At 41.4% G+C, this 9572-nt stretch overlaps 1 protein-coding gene across 1 annotated transcript in view; it reads right to left on the bottom strand.

Annotated features, from left to right (window-relative positions):
• Tcp11l1 (t-complex 11 like 1) overlaps positions 1-9572 on the bottom strand; it is a 61252-nt gene that overhangs the window by 33807 nt on the left and 17873 nt on the right. The window lies entirely within an intron of this gene.

Genomic DNA, 9572 nt, shown 5'->3' with positions numbered 1-9572 from the left:
AAACTGCAGGGCGGCGCAGGCAAGAAGCGCGAAAATGCTGGCAAGAAGAACCAGGAAGCAGGAAGCCGGCGCCATCTTGTAATGGCGGGAGCGGCTCCCGACAGGAAACAGTATGGAAATTCTTCACAGAAATAAAAAGGGAGTTTATCATATGATTTCCCTATGTCCACTTCTGGTGTACAACCCTGAAAAAAGGGACTAGAGAAGTATTCGAACAACCACATTCACCCTAAATGATTCACAATAGCTAAGAGATGAGAGAAACCAAGTGTTAGTTGACACAGGAATGGAAAAAGAAACATGATAGACGTGGTGGCTCAGACTAGCAATTCCAACAAGCAGGAAATTGGTACAGAAAGGTTTGAAGTCCAAGGACAATCTGGGCTACGGAGTGAGACAAGAAAGAAAAGAAAGGAAGAAAGAAAGAAAGAAAGAAAGAAAGAAAGAAAGAAAGAAAGAAAGAAAAGAAAAAAAAGTGCTACAGGCACGGGTAATGCAGTATTCCATCCTATGAAGGTCCACATATAGGAAACATACAAAAAGAGGACACACCGTTCTCACCTACAGATCACCTAAAAATCGTGTCACATGTTGAATATGGATGAACCCTGAAAAACCTTTACTAATAACCCAGTCATAAACTGGGCAAGTTGGCGCCTGCCTTTAGTCTCAGCACTTGGGAACAGAGACAAGAGGGTCTCTGTGTTTTCCAGACCATCCAGGGGTACATAGGAAGACCCTGCTTCAAAAGAAATAAGAAAAACAAAAACAAAAACAAAAAACAAAGCACTTACAAAGGGTAAATACTTTATGATTCTATTCATACGATTTATCGAAAGCAAATTCATAGAAACAAAGCCATGCATGGCGGTGCATGCCTGTAATCTTAGCACTAGAGAGATGGAAGCAGGAGGATCATGGATTCAAGTTCATCTTCTGATGGGAGGTGAGTTCAAGGTCAAGTAGGCTATATTCTACCCTATTTCAAAAAAATAGAAATAGAACAGAAAAATCATAGCGTCAGAAAGTAGGAAGGTAGAACGTAGAAACTTTTAATGTAGAATGGTTTCCAACTTTTAAAAATTCATAACAATGGCATATCTTAAAAGGAAAGACAATTTTCTGCCAACTATCAATCAATCTGAATATTCTGGTTCTTGGTTAGATGTAGCTGGAGACATTTAAACAATATACCACAGTGTTTTGAGGTATGAGGCCTAATAACTAGATGCTCAAATAAGACCCCAGCCTTGGGGCAGGAGAGATGGCTCAGCGGTTAAGAGCACTTCCTGTTTTTCCAAAGGACCCGGGTTCAACTCCCAACACCTATGCTGCAGCTCACAACTGTCTATAATTCCAGTTCCTAGGAGATCTGAAATCCTCACATAGACATACACGGAGGTAAAACACCAATGTACACAAGATAAAAAAATTTTTTAAAAGAACTTTCAAAATAAAAATGAAATAAAATAAAACAAAGAGTTCAACCTCAGCCTGCTTCTGGCAAATAACCTCCTAGTCCTTGGAATATCTTACCTGATTATGCAAGTCCCATGTGTCCTCATATAACTGACCCCCACACAAGCAGAGCCCTCAGGCTTGAGTCAGCTTCTTTGTGTTTGTGTGTAGCTTCTATTCTGGAGCACACACACATCAGCTTGAATAGAATGCTTAGGTTAACAACTCCCCTCATGAGCATCTGAATTTTTGTGTGGTGCTAAGTATTGAGACACTCTGGTTTTGAACATGGTAGACAAGGCCTCTACTATTGAGCTACACCTCTAAGCCCAGTCTCTGTCTTTACATATCCGAGAGGTGATGTGTGTCCTCATGTAACTGACCCTCAGCACAACCCTGGACCCTAAGGCTTGAGGCAGTTTCCTTGGCTGTCAGTAGGTCACACACGTCACACATAGTTGCTAGCAGAATAAAACATTGTTCGTGTGAATCAGCTGAGAAAGGTTTCTGTTTCTCTGCTCCTGTTTCTCCTGAACCTAATTCTGCCGCCGCCTCTGAAGCTGCTTGTTTTAATCTGCATCATTTCTCTGTCATATGCCGGAGTTGTGAGTAAAGCAGAGTTGGTTGTTTTGTTTGGTTGGTTTTTGTTTTTACAAGTTCTTTTAAAAAATTGTGTGTAGACCAGGCTGGCCTCAAACTCACATAGATCCTGCGACTGCAGAGTGCTGGGACTAAAGGCATCTGCCACCGTACCTGGTTCTGTTAGTATTATTTTTAGCATTGTGAGTCTTTGCAAGTCCATGCAATGAGCGGGTAGCTTTGGGAGGCTCCCACACAGAAGCTCCATCTTTGTCCTTTACCAAATGTCCTCCAGATTTTCTCTGACATCCAGGTATCTTTTTTATGCTCAATTACTACTCATTTATCTTTTTTTTTTTTTTTGTGTGTGTGTGTGTGTGTGTGTGTGTGTGTTGAGACAAGGTTTCTCTGGGCCCTGGATGTCCTGAAACTCACTCTGTAGACCAGGCTAGCCTCAAATTCAGAGATCTGACTGTCTCTGCCTCCCAAGTGCTGGCATTAAAACCATGCAACACCATGCCTAGTTCAAAAATTTTTTTTATTTGAAATTCAAGTGTTCAGATTTTTACATAAAAACTTTTGTTTCCCTCTGTGTGTGTGTGTGTGTGAAGTGGAAGTTTCTGGTTTCTTTTCAAACTCAGTTGTGTCATGTGAATATGGTTTTTGTTTTCGTGTTAAGTGTGGGATGTGGGAATTCCCCACCCCCCTCGAAAAACAGCCCCTATTGCTGTTGATTATTATTAAAGTTTAATATTCATTTATCTTTTAGTTAAACAGTGGTTATCCCTAAAACAGCTGTATGCTCAAGTCACCACACAGAGACTAGAATTTATTTAATTAACCTAGAGCACAATGCTGGGTAATAGTTCCTCCATCCTAAACCTCCAAGCCCGCTTTGTTTCCTCCCTTTCGGATATCCCATATTATACTTGATTTTAGTCATATCCTAGGTCTGGTTCATCTTTCCTCATGGTTCCAAGTCCTTTCCTGCTGATCTCTGCTCCAACTCCCCCCACTTACTACCTTCTCCTCCCCTCCAGATCAGGATGTCCTACCCTATTCTCTCCATTGCTCAGCACTGGCTGGTTGTTCTATTGACAATACAAAGAACATATGGTGGTGTGTTTACACAAACTTGAGACAGGTGAAGCTTAAGACAAGCATCAAAATGCAATGTCCAGATTGAAACCAGTTAGTGGGGTAGAGAAATCAGCATTTGAGTGAACAAGGGTAAATTGTGTATTGTCCACCAGAACATTATACCAACGCCCCATGGAAAATAGTCCTCAGAGAAAATATGCTTGTTGTTTATCAGCTGGAAACTACCTAGGACAAGGGTTGTGGGTTTTGTGAGCTGGAAAACATCCTTGTGTGGACTCTGAGAAGGGATAAATAGAAGCCCACAGACAGTGAGACCCCACTTTTTGTGTCTGTAGATTTTGTAGCAGTTTGCATCGCTTTGCTTGTGTTTGCAGAGAGAAACGCTCCAGAGAACTTTTCCTGCTGCTTTGGAGGAGTTTGGGCACTTTGGCAGACTTGTGCCATTTGGGCAGAGTCTAGCCACTTTTACTGATGCATTATGCTGCTGCTGACCAGAGTCACTGCTGCTGCTTTGCTGTTCAACTAGATTGCTAGTATCTTGATCGTTGGATAATCCCCAAAGAACCCATCCATCCTTATCAGCAGGAAGTAGCTAAAAAAAGGTCTATAGCCCTTTTCCCTGCTAACCTCATACTTAAGGTTGGGGTGGTTGGAAGGGAGGTAGAGGCGTTTAAGAACCTTAAATAAAGTGTTTGAAAAAATATATACATATATGTATATATACGGATATATACATATATGTATATATGTATGTGGTGTGTGTGTGTGATGTACTGGAATTTGAACACATGGCTTCATTCACTGAGTTATAGCCCCAGCCACAGATCTTAAGAAGGCTATACTTGAACATTGATCCAGACACCTTAAATAAATTTGGGAAGCTGGGCATGGCGGTGCATACCTGTAATCCCAGCACTCGGGGAGGCAGAGGCAGGCAGATATCTGTAAGTTTGAGGCCAGTCTGGTCTACAAAGCCAGTCTAGGACGGCCAAGGCTACACAGAAAAACCCTGTTCAGAAAAAAACAAAGATAGATAGATAGATAGATAGATAGATAGATAGATAGATAGATAGTCTGATTAATTTAGAGAATTATCACCACTAAAGCAGATTAATTGTTCATCTAGAATCACCTAGGAATTGATTTGCCTGTGTAATATGAGCAGTGTAATCATATATACTTGCAACCAATACCTAGATCAAAATACTAATTTTCAAGGTATGGTTTTGCAGGATATTTGATCCTATTGTGAACCCCAAAATTGTGAACTGTAAAACCCTGTTTTTTGATGTGGTTGAGCCCTGTCACACACCTTTAATCCAAGAACTTTCTGTTTATTGTAAACCAGTGATTATGGTGTGATTACCTAGCCCTAGCACACAGCTTTAATCCAAGAGCTTTCTGCACACAGGATTTAATAAAATTAACCCTAGGTCAAGAGGCAGAGCTGGAAACCAGCTGACAAGGATCAAAGAGTAGGAGGGACTTTGAGTTGAGGGTATTTGGCCTTTCTTCCCTGGGCTTTCAGCTGACCTAGTGAGACTTTTGGTTTTTTTTTTCCATCCAGACCTGAGCTGGGAAGGACTGTCAGCTGGTTACTTTCTCTGCCTCTCTGAGCTAGCAGGTTTTCACCCCAGCGTCTGGCTCCTGAGTCCTTATTGGTAAAATAGAATGGTTGAGAGTTTCATTTTTGACTATAACAACAGTATAGTGGTGCCTCTCTTTAATCTCGGTATTCAGGAGGCAGAAGCAGGCAGATCTCTGTGGATACAAGAGGTAATATATAATTAGTTCCAGGGCAATCCTGCCATGGGAATTATAATGAGACCTGTCTTTAAAAGAAAAAGAAAAAGAAAAAAAAAAAAACTCTTCTAGTTCACTGTCAATTAAATAATCGGATTTTTGTTGTTAGTGTGTGTGTGTGTGTGTGTGTGTGTGTGTGTGTGGTTTCCCTCCCCCAATTATAGTAATGGATTTGTATGGAGTTTTGTTGTTGTTTTTGACTTAGGTTCTCATACAGCTAAAGCTGGTCTTAAATTCTCTGGGTAGTTCAGAATGACCTTGAACTTTTGATGCGCTTACCTAGAGACATGTGTCACTCTACCTGGTCAGTTTAAACAGCATCAGGGATCAAGCCAGGGCTCATGCAAGCTCTCTACCGAGGAAGCCTTTTCCTCAGCTGTAATAAAAATTCTTTTTTTAGGTTCCTCATCCTTAAAAAATTCTTTTTTTCTTTTTTTAGGTTCCCTTTTTTTCAAAAAACAAAGATGTTTGTTAAACAGTTAGCTGGAGTTAGGGTGCATGCCATAAATTAAGGAAGCTAGCAGAGATAAATGGACCCCAACTTGGACAAAACGTATGACCTCACTGACAAAAGAACCGGCCCAGAGATAGTAAGCATATACTTCTTGGAACTTGCTTCCTTCCCTCTCCACAGTATTTTCGCCTTAGTCACTGAGAATGAAGACACTTTATTCTCTCTAGACCTCCAGTAGAACTCTTCCTGCCGGAAGAGCACATTCCAGCCTCTGTGTGCTATAACTAGTAAACAATGAGGTGACCATCAGGGAGTTGACGTGTTTGGGGCCTCATACCAGGAATATAGAAGTGTGTTTGGATGAAAGTCACATAAGCGGTACAGTAGTGGGGAATGCGTATTGAGCACCATCACACCAAGACTATGAGGCTCACATCCTTATCTGAGGGCTCTTTGTGGGTCAAATGCATGTGGTGAATACAGGCATGCATTTTAAATAATGTAAATTTATGGAGACTGTAGACAATCTTTTTCCTCTCAGAAATTGAATACCTCCTTTGTACAGTTCTCATGAAACAGGACCACAATGAGCCTGGTCAAAGAAAAGTCCTAAAATGTTCCTTATTTCTAAACCACCAAGTAGCTTCCAGAGTTCATAAAATTTGTTTTTAAAATTACTTCTGAGCTGTGTGTGTGGTGCCCAACTTTAATCTCAGCATTTGGAGTCGGTCGTGGTGGCACATGCGTGTAATCCCACGTGGAGGCAGAGATAGGTGGATCTCTGTGAGTTCAGTACCAGCCTGGTCTACAAAGTGAGTCCAGGACAGCCAGGTAGGGCTTGTTACACAGAGAAACCCTGTCTCAAAACAACAAAAACAAACAAACACAAATCTCAGCATTTGGGAGGGAGAGGCAGGAGGATTGGGAGTTCAAGGTCAGTGTCAGCTACATATCTTGCTTAAGTTTTGAGGCCATACTGGACTAAAGGAGACCCATGTCTCAAAAAAAAAAAAAAAAAATGCCAGCAAGATTGCCAGCCAGTAAACACTCTCACCACCAACCCTGGTGACTTCTACATAATGGAAGGAGATCTCACACATGCACACACACAACAACAACAACAACAACAAATTTACTTCTATTGTAAATGAGTCATTAAGTGAATAGGCTCATATAAAAAGTGAGAAAAACAGAGAAGAAACAACAGAACACAGCTGCAGTTTACAGGATTCACAGCTGCCTAAGACTGCTGATGCCATTTTTTTTTTCTCCTAGCAAGCAGCATAGCACCCCCTTGAACTATAAAAACTAGCTAGCAGGGAGGGGGCTTGCAGTCCAGCCTCCTTTCCAGACATCTTGCAACAAAGGTGTGCAGTGTCTTCAGCACCAGAGACCTCCCATCTTTTAAAGCTACAAGTAGCTGTCCGCATAATCATTTGTATTTGTCTAATGTGTACCACAGCGGGAGAAGTGTTTGCATATGATTAAAGATGAAAAGATTGTAGAAAATAAAAAATTGTCCTCCCTTCCCTTTCTTCCTCTCTCCCTTCCTCCCTCCCTCCTTTCTTTCCTTCCTTCCATCCTTGCTCTTTACTATATGAGCCATGCTAGCTTAAAAATAGGTGGGGTTTTTGGTTGGTTGGTTTCTCATGTTTGTTTATGATAAAGATTCCCCAATTTCCTCTGGCCAGAAGTTCTTTGAGAGGTGCTGAAAGGTTCTCTAACAAGCCCACACTGCAAACATGTCGCTGGCAGGTCTTCCCCTCCTCCTATCCCTCTCCCTTGCTAAACCTTTAGATTACACTCCTAAAGCCAGCCCCCAGAATCTAGTCCCTTATTTGGCCACTTCCTTATGCCTGACTAAAACTCCAAGGTCCACCTATCAGAACAGCAAGGTCCAGAAACCAAAATTCATTATTTGGCTACTCTGGCTAAACTGTGCAATCAGGACTTACCAGCAACTCGAACTGACTCTCCTTTCTTCCTGAATACGGCACTCCTGCAAAAAGCCCTGCCATCCTCTCTGTCTGATCAGAACAACTCACCTCCACCCCTCATCCTGCTTGTCCCTCCGGAGTAATAAATCTCCTCTGTGCTCAGAGTTTGGTGCCTAAGTGTGTTCTGTGCTGCCTCAGAGGCCCCTTCAGATGACTTCAGCCTTAGCCAGCCCCGTGGACTCTCCCATCCTGCGAATGGCCCCACAGATATCATAGGTTTTTATCTAGCCATTAAACCTTCCTGTGACATTGTCAGCCTTGGCCACATTCATCTGGTTAGACTCGTGGTCCTTGGCACCAGTGATAGAGTTGGTTGCGGCTTCTAGGGGCCTAGGAACTTGCGGGTGTCACCCTTTATGCCGTGGCTGCGCCCACTTCCTGAAGGTCCAGGGTGAATAAAAATAGTTTTTTGAAGTAGGAAGATGTTTATTTTTGTTTTCTTGCTCAGTTTACTGTAATATTGTTCTTCTAGGGTTTTAAACTTAGCCCCTAGTGCTAGCAATTGAGCCCAGAATCTCTCATATACTAGACAAGCACTCCAGCTCTGAGTTGTACCCCCAGTCTGATTTGTGTGTTTGGTGGGGGGGGGTGGTAGTTGAGACAGCATCTTTCTATGTTGTGCAGACAGCTTCAAGCTCGCTTCTATTTTATCCTTATACTCTCTATTCTATATCAATATCTAATACTTGGATTACAGGCTTGTGACATTACAGCTGGCCCTAACTGCAGAGGATTGGGGTTCCTAGCACCATTTCAGCAGTTCATAATCCTTGATAAATGTAGTTTCTGAGGACCCACTGCCCTCTTCTGGTCTCCTTAAATACCAAACACACATGGTACACATACATACATGCAAGTAAAACAGTCATGCACATTAAAAAAAAAAAAAAAAAAAAGGAGAGAGAGAGAGAGAGAGAGAGAGAGAGAGATAACTCTTGCTGGCATAGTGGCCCATAGCTTTAATCACAGTACTCAGGAGGCAGAGGCAGGTAGGTTGCTGGGAATTCTAGGCCATCCTGGCCTACAAAGGAATTACAGGCCAGCCCGTGAGACTCATGGTGAGACTCATGGTGAGACTACATAGTGAGACTCATCGTCTAAATAAATAAATAGATCTTTTAAAAATAAATGTAATTGAATATCTTGGTGCTTTTAAACTGATTATCCAGACTTAGCTTAACTTTAAAATATTTTAAATTCAAGTAAGAGAGTCAGATTAAATTTCAGGCATGAAAAACGTGTTCGGTCAGCATTCTAAATCAAGATAAGTGAGCCTTCATGCTAGTCAGTTCTATCAGCATAATAAGAACTTGTTAAAAAGAAAAAAAAAAAAGAATTTGTTTCTTGAAAGTGCTACACATGCTTTAAAAATAAAATCCCAGCTATATCTGTGTCCCTCTCAGAAAGGCTTTTGAAATATTCATCCTTCCCTCTTCATAGCTGAAATCATGTGCCTGTCAACCTTTTCTCTAAAATAAATCAAAATATAAAAAGAAGACAGAAGTGGCAAGAATATTGCTGCATGGGCGCAGAGGTTGGCCATTCTTGATATATTTAGAGCAAGTATGTGGAGTAAATGGGATTTATTCCCAGCGTGTGGTGGTCAAGCTCAACTAGGGTTTTTTGTTTATTTGCTTGCTTGTTTTTGCTTTGTTTCTTCTCTTTTTTTAAGTCTTTTGTTGTTGTTTTGAGACAAGGTCTTTCTACATAGCCCTGGCTGTCCTAGATTTTTTGATGAAGACCGGGCTGGCAACAAACTCATGGAGATCCATCTGTTTCTACCACCCTAGTGCTGGGATTACAGTTGTGTGCCACCATCTCCAGTTAACTAGGTATTTTAACTCAGAAATAACACCGAAGCCTTTGCTGCTACGCCAGACACCATGCTCATCACTAAGCCCAGCTATTGCTTTAGAATTCTGACTAACATTTTAATAGATTTTCCTTCTTTTCTTCCTTTCATTTTTTTTTCTTCTTTTTTAGAAACAAAATCTCATATATACCATATAGGCCTCACCTGTAACCAAGGCTGACCTTGGATTTCTGACCCTCTTGCACCCCCTTGTGCTGGGATTACAGTTGGTACTACAGTGCTATCCTTCAATTGAATTTGGAATATATCTGTCTATCTGGATGGATGGATAGATAGATAGATAGATAGATAGATAGATAGATAGATA

This window comes from Psammomys obesus, unplaced genomic scaffold (assembly GCF_907164565.1).
Source record: "Psammomys obesus unplaced genomic scaffold, mPsaObe1.curated_primary_1811, whole genome shotgun sequence".
Classification (NCBI taxonomy): domain Eukaryota; kingdom Metazoa; phylum Chordata; class Mammalia; order Rodentia; family Muridae; genus Psammomys; species Psammomys obesus.
The sequence above is the reverse complement of the archived record's forward strand: the minus strand, read 5'-3'. Positions and strand labels throughout refer to the sequence as shown.